Raw genomic sequence first — 18,125 nt, 5'->3', positions numbered from 1 at the left:
TCTGGAGTGTGACCTTCACTTCATTGCTGCCACTTATGTTGGGTGATGCAGACAAGTGTGTCAATCAAGACCCGAATGTTGTTTTTACCTCACTAGTTCATTCTTCCACGGAAGTGCAACATGAATGGCTCATTGCTCTATCTCCAGATGGGCAAGTAGTGCCAAATCGGCAACAACTAGGGTCGAATTATACTACCTTGCACAATCAGATTCAAGATTTTTCTAAGCTGAATGAGAGTCATCATGAAGATCCCTATCTAGTGCATGCGAAACGTAAGTTGTCAAGTAGTATTAACCCTACATATACTAATTGTGTGATTTGTTTTATGGGTTTGAATTTGACATGCAAACGACCAAGGGTTGATGAGAGAGTTTTGGAGTGCTACATGGAATTTTCACAAGCTTTATACAAGGTGTTTCTTGTCTTGGCGAATGTCCTTGTTCAAGAGCATCACGAGGTTGTCCAAGCGACATGTGGCGTGGCTGGTGCTCATTCATCTCGCTCCCACATTGCATGGAGTACCACTTTTTCCCAAGATTTAAGGACAAATCCTTTTCAAGAGGAGGGGAATGATACGAATGAGCAAGCCTCAAAGGGAGGATTGGGCCTCGATTAAGTAGCTCTTGTTGAGCTTAGCTTCGGCCATGTGGGCCTTAGGTCCAATAGTACTTTAGCTAGTCATTAAGCTAGTTAATTAGTAGGTTAGCTTTCGGCCAAGAGAGACCCAATGGGCTGGCCGATTTTCCCTTCATGCTTTCCAAGCTTTATTAGGTTTAGTCAAGGCTATAAATAGCCCTAAAGCTGATGGTACATTTAGTTTTTGCGATGTTATTAATAAAATTCCAGAATTTCGTCTTCCATTAAGCCAAATTCCTCTAGCTTGTGAAAGCTAAGTTGAACATCCTAGTGTGGTTCCTAGGTTGTTTATTGACTTATCAATCAAGCAAACACACTTGATTGTGGCATCCTCTGCCGTTGAATTCGTTCTTGAGTGGTCCGAGTTTGGGTTCAACTCCGTCGATTCCGTAACGTGTCCTCTAAGATCCTAAGTTGCTTCCGCGACCGGGCAGCGAGACCCTCGACAGCTCAGCGGAGGTCGAAGACCTGATTGACTAACACCAAAGCAACACCAAAATACCACCAAACCCCCGACCAAAAGGCCGAGGACCAGCACGCTCCGCAAATTCCAGAATTTTGGGTTGTCGGGTAGAGTACTTCTAGGATTTTCAAAAATTCAGCCTTGAAGGCATTTTGTCTTGCCTTCTTTTTCAGTCATTAGTCCTAATCTGAGTTTTAGATCGTGTCTAGGCCTTCATTCACCTCCATTCCTTGCTGCTATCTTGTGTCACTTGTTGACTAGTCAAGAACGTACCTTGCGGTGACGCCTAATTTGTTCAACCCGAGCAACTAGCAAGCCAAGGAATTGCTTGGTGAGACTATTAGAGAGTGATACACTTGAGTGAAACACAAGCGTGAGTGACCTATACATTGTACCAAAAAAAAAAGAAGGAGAGAAGAAGTCGTTTGCTTATTTTCTTTTGCAGGTTTACCTAAGCATGTCTAGTGGAGTTGGTGACCAAACAATGGACTTTAATCTACACATGGTGGCCATGATGGATGAATTCAAGCAGAGTTTGGATGAAGCTTTCGAGCCTCTTCATAGACGCCTTGACCGAATGGTGAATAAGGATGTCAAGAGGAGGGGTTCCCCACAATTTCATCCTGACGTCCAACCTACCTCTTCAAAGTCATTATATTCAAGGAGAAGGGAGGAGGTTCATTCGACAACAAAGCATGCAAATACTTTATCCATAGATGAAGGAGTTAGTTGAGTGCAGGAGACATGTCAACAACTCTCCTCCAACAAAAACTTGAAAAAGAGCGAGTTGAGTATGGTGGTGAGAGTGCACTTGAGGTAAAAGTTGAGGAATGTGAGATTGAAAAAGAGGTAAAAAAATCTGAGGAGATGAGTGAAGCATCAAGTGAGCTGATTGTGCATGGGAAGGCGAGTGTTTATAGTTTTCCTAACGAACTTAACTTTGCCTTGTTTAGTGTTTCTGCTTTTGTACGGATTGAGCGAAGTCGAGTGAAGTTAGTCATGCAATGTTCCATTCCAAAGTTGCTTGTACAATTCACTAGCTTCCATGGAGTTTGTCTTCTAGGAGATAGATCTATTTGGTATCACTTCATGGAACAACCCGAATCTGTCCGCACCAATGGAGAATTAATTCGAACTCCATATTTCTATTCTTGTTTGTTACCCATGGTTCATTCATCATCTTTACCTTCTTTTGAGCATTATTTCCATCCTCACACATGTATTTCCTATGCAGATTTTGAAGGAAAATGTAAAGAGCCATCAATGCAGTCTCAAGTTGAATCGATTGATGGAAGGAATCACGTGTCACAGGGAGTTTTTGCATTTAACTCTTATTCTACACCTTCTTACCACTTAATTAATGACGTTCCATTGCTTATGTATCCAATTTCTGGTTCAAAACAAGCTGAGACTCATTTTGTTTTTGTAGGTTGTAAGGCTGCTCGAAATTTTCCAGCTTTGATTAAAGAGTTGCAACCTGATTTCATGCTTGTGCCAGCTGCTTGTAATCTTCCATGCATGTTCATACATCCAAAAGCTGGTCACCATGAGATCATCTTATCAACTCAAACTGGCGCAAATTCAAGTGACTCGTCTGGAGTGTGACCTTCACTTCATTGCTGCCACTTATGTTGGGTGATGCAGACAAGTGTGTCAATCAAGACCCGAATGTTGTTTTTACCTCACTGGTTCATTCTTCCACGGAAGTGCAACATGAATGGCTCATTGCTCTATCTCCAGATGGGCAAGTAGTGCCAAATCAGCAACAACTAGGGTCGAATTATACTACCTTGCACAATCAGATTCAAGATTTTTCTAAGCTGAATGAGAGTCATCATGAAGATCCCTATCTAGTGCATGCGAAACGTAAGTTGTCAAGTAGTATTAACCCTACATATACTAATTGTGTGATTTGTTTTATGGGTTTGAATTTGACATGCAAACGACCAAGGGTTGATGAGAGAGTTTTGGAGTGCTACATGGAATTTTCACAAGCTTTATACAAGGTGTTTCTTGTCTTGGCGAATGTCCTTGTTCAAGAGCATCACGAGGTTGTCCAAGCGACATGTGGCGTGGCTGGTGCTCATTCATCTCGCTCCCACATTGCATGGAGTACCACTTTTTCCCAAGATTTAAGGACAAATCCTTTTCAAGAGGAGGGGAATGATACGAATGAGCAAGCCTCAAAGGGAGGATTGGGCCTCGATTAAGTAGCTCTTGTTGATCTTAGCTTCGGCCATGTGGGCCTTAGGTCCAATAGTACTTTAGCTAGTCATTAAGCTAGTTAATTAGTAGGTTAGCTTTCGGCCAAGAGAGACCCAATGGGCTGGCCGATTTTCCCTTCATGCTTTCCAAGCTTTATTAGGTTTAGTCAAGGCTATAAATAGCCCTAAAGCTGATGGTACATTTAGTTTTTGCGATGTTATTAATAAAATTCCAGAATTTCGTCTTCCATTAAGCCAAATTCCTCTAGCTTGTGAAAGCTAAGTTGAACATCCTAGTGTGGTTCCTAGGTTGTTTATTGACTTATCAATCAAGCAAACACACTTGATTGTGGCATCCTCTGCCGTTGAATTCGTTCTTGAGTGGTCCGAGTTTGGGTTCAACTCCGTCGATTCCGTAACGTGTCCTCTAAGATCCTAAGTTGCTTCCGCGACCGGGCAGCGAGACCCTCGACAGCTCAGTGGAGGTCGAAGACCTGATTGACTAACACCAAAGCAACACCAAAATACCACCAAACCCCCGACCAAAAGGCCGAGGACCAGCACGCTCCGCAAATTCCAGAATTTTGGGCTGTCGGGTAGAGTACTTCTAGGATTTTCAAAAATTCAGCCTTGAAGGCATTTTGTCTTGCCTTCTTTTTCAGTCATTAGTCCTAATCTGAGTTTTAGATCGCGTCTAGGCCTTCATTCACCTCCATTCCTTGCTGCTATCTTGTGTCACTTGTTGACTAGTCAAGAACGTACCTTGCGGTGACGCCTAATTTGTTCAACCCGAGCAACTAGCAAGCCAAGGAATTGCTTGGTGAGACTATTAGAGAGTGATACACTTGAGTGAAACACAAGCGTGAGTGACCTATACATTGTACCAAAAAAAAAAGAAGGAGAGAAGAAGTCGTTTGCTTATTTTCTTTTGCAGGTTTACCTAAGCATGTCTAGTGGAGTTGGTGACCAAACAATGGACTTTAAACTACACATGGTGGCCATGATGGAAGAATTCAAGCAGAGTTTGGATGAAGCTTTCGAGCCTCTTCATAGACGCCTTGACCGAATGGTGAATAAGGATGTCAAGAGGAGGGGTTCCCCACAATTTCATCCTGACGTCCAACCTACCTCTTCAAAGTCATTATATTCAAGGAGAAGGGAGGAGGTTCATTCGACAACAAAGCATGCAAATACTTTATCCATAGATGAAGGAGTTAGTTGAGTGCAGGAGACATGTCAACAACTCTCCTCCAACAAAAACTTGAAAAAGAGCGAGTTGAGTATGGTGGTGAGAGTGCACTTGAGGTAAAAGTTGAGGAATGTGAGATTGAAAAAGAGGTAAAAAAATCTGAGGAGATGAGTGAAGCATCAAGTGAGCTGATTGTGCATGGGAAGGCGAGTGTTTATAGTTTTCCTAACGAACTTAACTTTGCCTTGTTTAGTGTTTCTGCTTTTGTACGGATTGAGCGAAGTCGAGTGAAGTTAGTCATGCAATGTTCCATTCCAAAGTTGCTTGTACAATTCACTAGCTTCCATGGAGTTTGTCTTCTAGGAGATAGATCTATTTGGTATCACTTCATGGAACAACCCGAATCTGTCCGCACCAATGGAGAATTAATTCGAACTCCATATTTCTATTCTTGTTTGTTACCCATGGTTCATTCATCATCTTTACCTTCTTTTGAGCATTATTTCCATCCTCACACATGTATTTCCTATGCAGATTTTGAAGGAAAATGTAAAGAGCCATCAATGCAGTCTCAAGTTGAATCGATTGATGGAAGGAATCACGTGTCACAGGGAGTTTTTGCATTTAACTCTTATTCTACACCTTCTTACCACTTAATTAATGACGTTCCATTGCTTATGTATCCAATTTCTGGTTCAAAACAAGCTGAGACTCATTTTGTTTTTGTAGGTTGTAAGGCTGCTCGAAATTTTCCAGCTTTGATTAAAGAGTTGCAACCTGATTTCATGCTTGTGCCAGCTGCTTGTAATCTTCCATGCATGTTCATACATCCAAAAGCTGGTCACCATGACATCATCTTATCAACTCAAACTGGCGCAAATTCAAGTGACTCGTCTGGAGTGTGACCTTCACTTCATTGCTGCCACTTATGTTGGGTGATGCAGACAAGTGTGTCAATCAAGACCCGAATGTTGTTTTTACCTCACTAGTTCATTCTTCCACGGAAGTGCAACATGAATGGCTCATTGCTCTATCTCCAGATGGGCAAGTAGTGCCAAATCGGCAACAACTAGGGTCGAATTATACTACCTTGCACAATCAGATTCAAGATTTTTCTAAGCTGAATGAGAGTCATCATGAAGATCCCTATCTAGTGCATGCGAAACGTAAGTTGTCAAGTAGTATTAACCCTACATATACTAATTGTGTGATTTGTTTTATGGGTTTGAATTTGACATGCAAACGACCAAGGGTTGATGAGAGAGTTTTGGAGTGCTACATGGAATTTTCACAAGCTTTATACAAGGTGTTTCTTGTCTTGGCGAATGTCCTTGTTCAAGAGCATCACGAGGTTGTCCAAGCGACATGTGGCGTGGCTGGTGCTCATTCATCTCGCTCCCACATTGCATGGAGTACCACTTTTTCCCAAGATTTAAGGACAAATCCTTTTCAAGAGGAGGGGAATGATACGAATGAGCAAGCCTCAAAGGGAGGATTGGGCCTCGATTAAGTAGCTCTTGTTGAGCTTAGCTTCGGCCATGTGGGCCTTAGGTCCAATAGTACTTTAGCTAGTCATTAAGCTAGTTAATTAGTAGGTTAGCTTTCGGCCAAGAGAGACCCAATGGGCTGGCCGATTTTCCCTTCATGCTTTCCAAGCTTTATTAGGTTTAGTCAAGGCTATAAATAGCCCTAAAGCTGATGGTACATTTAGTTTTTGCGATGTTATTAATAAAATTCCAGAATTTCGTCTTCCATTAAGCCAAATTCCTCTAGCTTGTGAAAGCTAAGTTGAACATCCTAGTGTGGTTCCTAGGTTGTTTATTGACTTATCAATCAAGCAAACACACTTGATTGTGGCATCCTCTGCCGTTGAATTCGTTCTTGAGTGGTCCGAGTTTGGGTTCAACTCCGTCGATTCCGTAACGTGTCCTCTAAGATCCTAAGTTGCTTCCGCGACCGGGCAGCGAGACCCTCGACAGCTCAGCGGAGGTCGAAGACCTGATTGACTAACACCAAAGCAACACCAAAATACCACCAAACCCCCGACCAAAAGGCCGAGGACCAGCACGCTCCGCAAATTCCAGAATTTTGGGTTGTCGGGTAGAGTACTTCTAGGATTTTCAAAAATTCAGCCTTGAAGGCATTTTGTCTTGCCTTCTTTTTCAGTCATTAGTCCTAATCTGAGTTTTAGATCGTGTCTAGGCCTTCATTCACCTCCATTCCTTGCTGCTATCTTGTGTCACTTGTTGACTAGTCAAGAACGTACCTTGCGGTGACGCCTAATTTGTTCAACCCGAGCAACTAGCAAGCCAAGGAATTGCTTGGTGAGACTATTAGAGAGTGATACACTTGAGTGAAACACAAGCGTGAGTGACCTATACATTGTACCAAAAAAAAAAGAAGGAGAGAAGAAGTCGTTTGCTTATTTTCTTTTGCAGGTTTACCTAAGCATGTCTAGTGGAGTTGGTGACCAAACAATGGACTTTAATCTACACATGGTGGCCATGATGGATGAATTCAAGCAGAGTTTGGATGAAGCTTTCGAGCCTCTTCATAGACGCCTTGACCGAATGGTGAATAAGGATGTCAAGAGGAGGGGTTCCCCACAATTTCATCCTGACGTCCAACCTACCTCTTCAAAGTCATTATATTCAAGGAGAAGGGAGGAGGTTCATTCGACAACAAAGCATGCAAATACTTTATCCATAGATGAAGGAGTTAGTTGAGTGCAGGAGACATGTCAACAACTCTCCTCCAACAAAAACTTGAAAAAGAGCGAGTTGAGTATGGTGGTGAGAGTGCACTTGAGGTAAAAGTTGAGGAATGTGAGATTGAAAAAGAGGTAAAAAAATCTGAGGAGATGAGTGAAGCATCAAGTGAGCTGATTGTGCATGGGAAGGCGAGTGTTTATAGTTTTCCTAACGAACTTAACTTTGCCTTGTTTAGTGTTTCTGCTTTTGTACGGATTGAGCGAAGTCGAGTGAAGTTAGTCATGCAATGTTCCATTCCAAAGTTGCTTGTACAATTCACTAGCTTCCATGGAGTTTGTCTTCTAGGAGATAGATCTATTTGGTATCACTTCATGGAACAACCCGAATCTGTCCGCACCAATGGAGAATTAATTCGAACTCCATATTTCTATTCTTGTTTGTTACCCATGGTTCATTCATCATCTTTACCTTCTTTTGAGCATTATTTCCATCCTCACACATGTATTTCCTATGCAGATTTTGAAGGAAAATGTAAAGAGCCATCAATGCAGTCTCAAGTTGAATCGATTGATGGAAGGAATCACGTGTCACGGGGAGTTTTTGCATTTAACTCTTATTCTACACCTTCTTACCACTTAATTAATGACGTTCCATTGCTTATGTATCCAATTTCTGGTTCAAAACAAGCTGAGACTCATTTTGTTTTTGTAGGTTGTAAGGCTGCTCGAAATTTTCCAGCTTTGATTAAAGAGTTGCAACCTGATTTCATGCTTGTGCCAGCTGCTTGTAATCTTCCATGCATATTCATACATCCAAAAGCTGGTCACCATGAGATCATCTTATCAACTCAAACTGGCGCAAATTCAAGTGACTCGTCTGGAGTGTGACCTTCACTTCATTGCTGCCACTTATGTTGGGTGATGCAGACAAGTGTGTCAATCAAGACCCGAATGTTGTTTTTACCTCACTGGTTCATTCTTCCACGGAAGTGCAACATGAATGGCTCATTGCTCTATCTCCAGATGGGCAAGTAGTGCCAAATCAGCAACAACTAGGGTCGAATTATACTACCTTGCACAATCAGATTCAAGATTTTTCTAAGCTGAATGAGAGTCATCATGAAGATCCCTATCTAGTGCATGCGAAACGTAAGTTGTCAAGTAGTATTAACCCTACATATACTAATTGTGTGATTTGTTTTATGGGTTTGAATTTGACATGCAAACGACCAAGGGTTGATGAGAGAGTTTTGGAGTGCTACATGGAATTTTCACAAGCTTTATACAAGGTGTTTCTTGTCTTGGCGAATGTCCTTGTTCAAGAGCATCACGAGGTTGTCCAAGCGACATGTGACGTGGCTGGTGCTCATTCATCTCGCTCCCACATTGCATGGAGTACCACTTTTTCCCAAGATTTAAGGACAAATCCTTTTCAAGAGGAGGGGAATGATACGAATGAGCAAGCCTCAAAGGGAGGATTGGGCCTCGATTAAGTAGCTCTTGTTGAGCTTAGCTTCGGCCATGTGGGCCTTAGGTCCAATAGTACTTTAGCTAGTCATTAAGCTAGTTAATTAGTAGGTTAGCTTTCGGCCAAGAGAGACCCAATGGGCTGGCCGATTTTCCCTTCATGCTTTCCAAGCTTTATTAGGTTTAGTCAAGGCTATAAATAGCCCTAAAGCTGATGGTACATTTAGTTTTTGCGATGTTATTAATAAAATTCCAGAATTTCGTCTTCCATTAAGCCAAATTCCTCTAGCTTGTGAAAGCTAAGTTGAACATCCTAGTGTGGTTCCTAGGTTGTTTATTGACTTATCAATCAAGCAAACACACTTGATTGTGGCATCCTCTGCCGTTGAATTCGTTCTTGAGTGGTCCGAGTTTGGGTTCAACTCCGTCGATTCCGTAACGTGTCCTCTAAGATCCTAAGTTGCTTCCGCGACCGGGCAGCGAGACCCTCGACAGCTCAGCGGAGGTCGAAGACCTGATTGACTAACACCAAAGCAACACCAAAATACCACCAAACCCCCGACCAAAAGGCCGAGGACCAGCACGCTCCGCAAATTCCAGAATTTTGGGTTGTCGGGTAGAGTACTTCTAGGATTTTCAAAAATTCAGCCTTGAAGGCATTTTGTCTTGCCTTCTTTTTCAGTCATTAGTCCTAATCTGAGTTTTAGATCGCGTCTAGGCCTTCATTCACCTCCATTCCTTGCTGCTATCTTGTGTCACTTGTTGACTAGTCAAGAACGTACCTTGCGGTGACGCCTAATTTGTTCAACCCGAGCAACTAGCAAGCCAAGGAATTGCTTGGTGAGACTATTAGAGAGTGATACACTTGAGTGAAACACAAGCGTGAGTGACCTATACATTGTACCAAAAAAAAAAGAAGGAGAGAAGAAGTCGTTTGCTTATTTTCTTTTGCAGGTTTACCTAAGCATGTCTAGTGGAGTTGGTGACCAAACAATGGACTTTAAACTACACATGGTGGCCATGATGGAAGAATTCAAGCAGAGTTTGGATGAAGCTTTCGAGCCTCTTCATAGACGCCTTGACCGAATGGTGAATAAGGATGTCAAGAGGAGGGGTTCCCCACAATTTCATCCTGACGTCCAACCTACCTCTTCAAAGTCATTATATTCAAGGAGAAGGGAGGAGGTTCATTCGACAACAAAGCATGCAAATACTTTATCCATAGATGAAGGAGTTAGTTGAGTGCAGGAGACATGTCAACAACTCTCCTCCAACAAAAACTTGAAAAAGAGCGAGTTGAGTATGGTGGTGAGAGTGCACTTGAGGTAAAAGTTGAGGAATGTGAGATTGAAAAAGAGGTAAAAAAATCTGAGGAGATGAGTGAAGCATCAAGTGAGCTGATTGTGCATGGGAAGGCGAGTGTTTATAGTTTTCCTAACGAACTTAACTTTGCCTTGTTTAGTGTTTCTGCTTTTGTACGGATTGAGCGAAGTCGAGTGAAGTTAGTCATGCAATGTTCCATTCCAAAGTTGCTTGTACAATTCACTAGCTTCCATGGAGTTTGTCTTCTAGGAGATAGATCTATTTGGTATCACTTCATGGAACAACCCGAATCTGTCCGCACCAATGGAGAATTAATTCGAACTCCATATTTCTATTCTTGTTTGTTACCCATGGTTCATTCATCATCTTTACCTTCTTTTGAGCATTATTTCCATCCTCACACATGTATTTCCTATGCAGATTTTGAAGGAAAATGTAAAGAGCCATCAATGCAGTCTCAAGTTGAATCGATTGATGGAAGGAATCACGTGTCACAGGGAGTTTTTGCATTTAACTCTTATTCTACACCTTCTTACCACTTAATTAATGACGTTCCATTGCTTATGTATCCAATTTCTGGTTCAAAACAAGCTGAGACTCATTTTGTATTTGTAGGTTGTAAGGCTGCTCGAAATTTTCCAGCTTTGATTAAAGAGTTGCAACCTGATTTCATGCTTGTGCCAGCTGCTTGTAATCTTCCATGCATATTCATACATCCAAAAGCGGGTCACCATGAGATCATCTTATCAACTCAAACTGGCGCAAATTCAAGTGACTCGTCTGGAGTGTGACCTTCACTTCATTGCTGCCACTTATGTTGGGTGATGCAGACAAGTGTGTCAATCAAGACCCGAATGTTGTTTTTACCTCACTGGTTCATTCTTCCACGGAAGTGCAACATGAATGGCTCATTGCTCTATCTCCAGATGGGCAAGTAGTGCCAAATCAACAACAACTAGGGTCGAATTATACTACCTTGCACAATCAGATTCAAGATTTTTCTAAGCTGAATGAGAGTCATCATGAAGATCCCTATCTAGTGCATGCGAAACGTAAGTTGTCAAGTAGTATTAACCCTACATATACTAATTGTGTGATTTGTTTTATGGGTTTGAATTTGACATGCAAACGACCAAGGGTTGATGAGAGAGTTTTGGAGTGCTACATGGAATTTTCACAAGCTTTATACAAGGTGTTTCTTGTCTTGGCGAATGTCCTTGTTCAAGAGCATCACGAGGTTGTCCAAGCGACATGTGACGTGGCTGGTGCTCATTCATCTCGCTCCCACATTGCATGGAGTACCACTTTTTCCCAAGATTTAAGGACAAATCCTTTTCAAGAGGAGGGGAATGATACGAATGAGCAAGCCTCAAAGGGAGGATTGGGCCTCGATTAAGTAGCTCTTGTTGAGCTTAGCTTCGGCCATGTGGGCCTTAGGTCCAATAGTACTTTAGCTAGTCATTAAGCTAGTTAATTAGTAGGTTAGCTTTCGGCCAAGAGAGACCCAATGGGCTGGCCGATTTTCCCTTCATGCTTTCCAAGCTTTATTAGGTTTAGTCAAGGCTATAAATAGCCCTAAAGCTGATGGTACATTTAGTTTTTGCGATGTTATTAATAAAATTCCAGAATTTCGTCTTCCATTAAGCCAAATTCCTCTAGCTTGTGAAAGCTAAGTTGAACATCCTAGTGTGGTTCCTAGATTGTTTATTGACTTATCAATCAAGCAAACACACTTGATTGTGGCATCCTCTGCCGTTGAATTCGTTCTTGAGTGGTCCGAGTTTGGGTTCAACTCCGTCGATTCCGTAACGTGTCCTCTAAGATCCTAAGTTGCTTCCGCGACCGGGCAGCGAGACCCTCGACAGCTCAGCGGAGGTCGAAGACCTGATTGACTAACACCAAAGCAACACCAAAATACCACCAAACCCCCGACCAAAAGGCCGAGGACCAGCACGCTCCGCAAATTCCAGAATTTTGGGTTGTCGGGTAGAGTACTTCTAGGATTTTCAAAAATTCAGCCGTGAAGGCATTTTGTCTTGCCTTCTTTTTCAGTCATTAGTCCTAATCTGAGTTTTAGATCGCGTCTAGGCCTTCATTCACCTCCATTCCTTGCTGCTATCTTGTGTCACTTGTTGACTAGTCAAGAACGTACCTTGCGGTGACGCCTAATTTGTTCAACCCGAGCAACTAGCAAGCCAAGGAATTGCTGGGTGAGACTATTAGAGAGTGATACACTTGAGTGAAACACAAGCGTGAGTGACCTATACATTGTACCAAAAAAAAAAGAAGGAGAGAAGAAGTCGTTTGCTTATTTTCTTTTGCAGGTTTACCTAAGCATGTCTAGTGGAGTTGGTGACCAAACAATGGACTTTAAACTACACATGGTGGCCATGATGGAAGAATTCAAGCAGAGTTTGGATGAAGCTTTCGAGCCTCTTCATAGACGCCTTGACCGAATGGTGAATAAGGATGTCAAGAGGAGGGGTTCCCCACAATTTCATCCTGACGTCCAACCTACCTCTTCAAAGTCATTATATTCAAGGAGAAGGGAGGAGGTTCATTCGACAACAAAGCATGCAAATACTTTATCCATAGATGAAGGAGTTAGTTGAGTGCAGGAGACATGTCAACAACTCTCCTCCAACAAAAACTTGAAAAAGAGCGAGTTGAGTATGGTGGTGAGAGTGCACTTGAGGTAAAAGTTGAGGAATGTGAGATTGAAAAAGAGGTAAAAAAATCTGAGGAGATGAGTGAAGCATCAAGTGAGCTGATTGTGCATGGGAAGGCGAGTGTTTATAGTTTTCCTAACGAACTTAACTTTGCCTTGTTTAGTGTTTCTGCTTTTGTACGGATTGAGCGAAGTCGAGTGAAGTTAGTCATGCAATGTTCCATTCCAAAGTTGCTTGTACAATTCACTAGCTTCCATGGAGTTTGTCTTCTAGGAGATAGATCTATTTGGTATCACTTCATGGAACAACCCGAATCTGTCCGCACCAATGGAGAATTAATTCGAACTCCATATTTCTATTCTTGTTTGTTACCCATGGTTCATTCATCATCTTTACCTTCTTTTGAGCATTATTTCCATCCTCACACATGTATTTCCTATGCAGATTTTGAAGGAAAATGTAAAGAGCCATCAATGCAGTCTCAAGTTGAATCGATTGATGGAAGGAATCACGTGTCACAGGGAGTTTTTGCATTTAACTCTTATTCTACACCTTCTTACCACTTAATTAATGACGTTCCATTGCTTATGTATCCAATTTCTGGTTCAAAACAAGCTGAGACTCATTTTGTTTTTGTAGGTTGTAAGGCTGCTCGAAATTTTCCAGCTTTGATTAAAGAGTTGCAACCTGATTTCATGCTTGTGCCAGCTGCTTGTAATCTTCCATGCATATTCATACATCCAAAAGCGGGTCACCATGAGATCATCTTATCAACTCAAACTGGCGCAAATTCAAGTGACTCGTCTGGAGTGTGACCTTCACTTCATTGCTGCCACTTATGTTGGGTGATGCAGACAAGTGTGTCAATCAAGACCCGAATGTTGTTTTTACCTCACTGGTTCATTCTTCCACGGAAGTGCAACATGAATGGCTCATTGCTCTATCTCCAGATGGGCAAGTAGTGCCAAATCAGCAACAACTAGGGTCGAATTATACTACCTTGCACAATCAGATTCAAGATTTTTCTAAGCTGAATGAGAGTCATCATGAAGATCCCTATCTAGTGCATGCGAAACGTAAGTTGTCAAGTAGTATTAACCCTACATATACTAATTGTGTGATTTGTTTTATGGGTTTGAATTTGACATGCAAACGACCAAGGGTTGATGAGAGAGTTTTGGAGTGCTACATGGAATTTTCACAAGCTTTATACAAGGTGTTTCTTGTCTTGGCGAATGTCCTTGTTCAAGAGCATCACGAGGTTGTCCAAGCGACATGTGACGTGGCTGGTGCTCATTCATCTCGCTCCCACATTGCATGGAGTACCACTTTTTCCCAAGATTTAAGGACAAATCCTTTTCAAGAGGAGGGGAATGATACGAATGAGCAAGCCTCAAAGGGAGGATTGGGCCTCGATTAAGTAGCTCTTGTTGAGCTTAGCTTCGGCCATGTGGGCCTTAGGTCCAATAGTACTTTAGCTAGTCATTAAGCTAGTTAATTAGTAGGTTAGCTTTCGGCCAAGAGAGACCCAATGGGCTGGCCGATTTTCCCTTCATGCTTTCCAAGCTTTATTAGGTTTAGTCAAGGCTATAAATAGCCCTAAAGCTGATGGTACATTTAGTTTTTGCGATGTTATTAATAAAATTCCAGAATTTCGTCTTCCATTAAGCCAAATTCCTCTAGCTTGTGAAAGCTAAGTTGAACATCCTAGTGTGGTTCCTAGATTGTTTATTGACTTATCAATCAAGCAAACACACTTGATTGTGGCATCCTCTGCCGTTGAATTCGTTCTTGAGTGGTCCGAGTTTGGGTTCAACTCCGTCGATTCCGTAACGTGTCCTCTAAGATCCTAAGTTGCTTCCGCGACCGGGCAGCGAGACCCTCGACAGCTCAGCGGAGGTCGAAGACCTGATTGACTAACACCAAAGCAACACCAAAATACCACCAAACCCCCGACCAAAAGGCCGAGGACCAGCACGCTCCGCAAATTCCAGAATTTTGGGTTGTCGGGTAGAGTACTTCTAGGATTTTCAAAAATTCAGCCGTGAAGGCATTTTGTCTTGCCTTCTTTTTCAGTCATTAGTCCTAATCTGAGTTTTAGATCGCGTCTAGGCCTTCATTCACCTCCATTCCTTGCTGCTATCTTGTGTCACTTGTTGACTAGTCAAGAACGTACCTTGCGGTGACGCCTAATTTGTTCAACCCGAGCAACTAGCAAGCCAAGGAATTGCTTGGTGAGACTATTAGAGAGTGATACACTTGAGTGAAACACAAGCGTGAGTGACCTATACATTGTACCAAAAAAAAAAGAAGGAGAGAAGAAGTCGTTTGCTTATTTTCTTTTGCAGGTTTACCTAAGCATGTCTAGTGGAGTTGGTGACCAAACAATGGACTTTAAACTACACATGGTGGCCATGATGGAAGAATTCAAGCAGAGTTTGGATGAAGCTTTCGAGCCTCTTCATAGACGCCTTGACCGAATGGTGAATAAGGATGTCAAGAGGAGGGGTTCCCCACAATTTCATCCTGACGTCCAACCTACCTCTTCAAAGTCATTATATTCAAGGAGAAGGGAGGAGGTTCATTCGACAACAAAGCATGCAAATACTTTATCCATAGATGAAGGAGTTAGTTGAGTGCAGGAGACATGTCAACAACTCTCCTCCAACAAAAACTTGAAAAAGAGCGAGTTGAGTATGGTGGTGAGAGTGCACTTGAGGTAAAAGTTGAGGAATGTGAGATTGAAAAAGAGGTAAAAAAATCTGAGGAGATGAGTGAAGCATCAAGTGAGCTGATTGTGCATGGGAAGGCGAGTGTTTATAGTTTTCCTAACGAACTTAACTTTGCCTTGTTTAGTGTTTCTGCTTTTGTACGGATTGAGCGAAGTCGAGTGAAGTTAGTCATGCAATGTTCCATTCCAAAGTTGCTTGTACAATTCACTAGCTTCCATGGAGTTTGTCTTCTAGGAGATAGATCTATTTGGTATCACTTCATGGAACAACCCGAATCTGTCCGCACCAATGGAGAATTAATTCGAACTCCATATTTCTATTCTTGTTTGTTACCCATGGTTCATTCATCATCTTTACCTTCTTTTGAGCATTATTTCCATCCTCACACATGTATTTCCTATGCAGATTTTGAAGGAAAATGTAAAGAGCCATCAATGCAGTCTCAAGTTGAATCGATTGATGGAAGGAATCACGTGTCACAGGGAGTTTTTGCATTTAACTCTTATTCTACACCTTCTTACCACTTAATTAATGACGTTCCATTGCTTATGTATCCAATTTCTGGTTCAAAACAAGCTGAGACTCATTTTGTTTTTGTAGGTTGTAAGGCTGCTCGAAATTTTCCAGCTTTGATTAAAGAGTTGCAACCTGATTTCATGCTTGTGCCAGCTGCTTGTAATCTTCCATGCATATTCATACATCCAAAAGCTGGTCACCATGAGATCATCTTATCAACTCAAACTGGCGCAAATTCAAGTGACTCGTCTGGAGTGTGACCTTCACTTCATTGCTGCCACTTATGTTGGGTGATGCAGACAAGTGTGTCAATCAAGACCCGAATGTTGTTTTTACCTCACTGGTTCATTCTTCCACGGAAGTGCAACATGAATGGCTCATTGCTCTATCTCCAGATGGGCAAGTAGTGCCAAATCAGCAACAACTAGGGTCGAATTATACTACCTTGCACAATCAGATTCAAGATTTTTCTAAGCTGAATGAGAGTCATCATGAAGATCCCTATCTAGTGCATGCGAAACGTAAGTTGTCAAGTAGTATTAACCCTACATATACTAATTGTGTGATTTGTTTTATGGGTTTGAATTTGACATGCAAACGACCAAGGGTTGATGAGAGAGTTTTGGAGTGCTACATGGAATTTTCACAAGCTTTATACAAGGTGTTTCTTGTCTTGGCGAATGTCCTTGTTCAAGAGCATCACGAGGTTGTCCAAGCGACATGTGGCGTGGCTGGTGCTCATTCATCTCGCTCCCACATTGCATGGAGTACCACTTTTTCCCAAGATTTAAGGACAAATCCTTTTCAAGAGGAGGGGAATGATACGAATGAGCAAGCCTCAAAGGGAGGATTGGGCCTCGATTAAGTAGCTCTTGTTGAGCTTAGCTTCGGCCATGTGGGCCTTAGGTCCAATAGTACTTTAGCTAGTCATTAAGCTAGTTAATTAGTAGGTTAGCTTTCGGCCAAGAGAGACCCAATGGGCTGGCCGATTTTCCCTTCATGCTTTCCAAGCTTTATTAGGTTTAGTCAAGGCTATAAATAGCCCTAAAGCTGATGGTACATTTAGTTTTTGCGATGTTATTAATAAAATTCCAGAATTTCGTCTTCCATTAAGCCAAATTCCTCTAGCTTGTGAAAGCTAAGTTGAACATCCTAGTGTGGTTCCTAGGTTGTTTATTGACTTATCAATCAAGCAAACACACTTGATTGTGGCATCCTCTGCCGTTGAATTCGTTCTTGAGTGGTCCGAGTTTGGGTTCAACTCCGTCGATTCCGTAACGTGTCCTCTAAGATCCTAAGTTGCTTCCGCGACCGGGCAGCGAGACCCTCGACAGCTCAGCGGAGGTCGAAGACCTGATTGACTAACACCAAAGCAACACCAAAATACCAGCAAACCCCCGACCAAAAGGCCGAGGACCAGCACGCTCCGCAAATTCCAGAATTTTGGGCTGTCGGGTAGAGTACTTCTAGGATTTTCAAAAATTCAGCCTTGAAGGCATTTTGTCTTGCCTTCTTTTTCAGTCATTAGTCCTAATCTGAGTTTTAGATCGCGTCTAGGCCTTCATTCACCTCCATTCCTTGCTGCTATCTTGTGTCACTTGTTGACTAGTCAAGAACGTACCTTGCGGTGACGCCTAATTTGTTCAACCCGAGCAACTAGCAAGCCAAGGAATTGCTTGGTGAGACTATTAGAGAGTGATACACTTGAGTGAAACACAAGCGTGAGTGACCTATACATTGTACCAAAAAAAAAAGAAGGAGAGAAGAAGTCGTTTGCTTATTTTCTTTTGCAGGTTTACCTAAGCATGTCTAGTGGAGTTGGTGACCAAACAATGGACTTTAAACTACACATGGTGGCCATGATGGAAGAATTCAAGCAGAGTTTGGATGAAGCTTTCGAGCCTCTTCATAGACGCCTTGACCGAATGGTGAATAAGGATGTCAAGAGGAGGGGTTCCCCACAATTTCATCCTGACGTCCAACCTACCTCTTCAAAGTCATTATATTCAAGGAGAAGGGAGGAGGTTCATTCGACAACAAAGCATGCAAATACTTTATCCATAGATGAAGGAGTTAGTTGAGTGCAGGAGACATGTCAACAACTCTCCTCCAACAAAAACTTGAAAAAGAGCGAGTTGAGTATGGTGGTGAGAGTGCACTTGAGGTAAAAGTTGAGGAATGTGAGATTGAAAAAGAGGTAAAAAAATCTGAGGAG

The sequence above is a fragment of the Coffea arabica genome, chromosome 7e (genome assembly GCF_036785885.1).
Source record: "Coffea arabica cultivar ET-39 chromosome 7e, Coffea Arabica ET-39 HiFi, whole genome shotgun sequence".
NCBI lineage: Eukaryota > Viridiplantae > Streptophyta > Magnoliopsida > Gentianales > Rubiaceae > Coffea > Coffea arabica.
The sequence above is the reverse complement of the archived record's forward strand: the minus strand, read 5'-3'. Positions refer to the sequence as shown.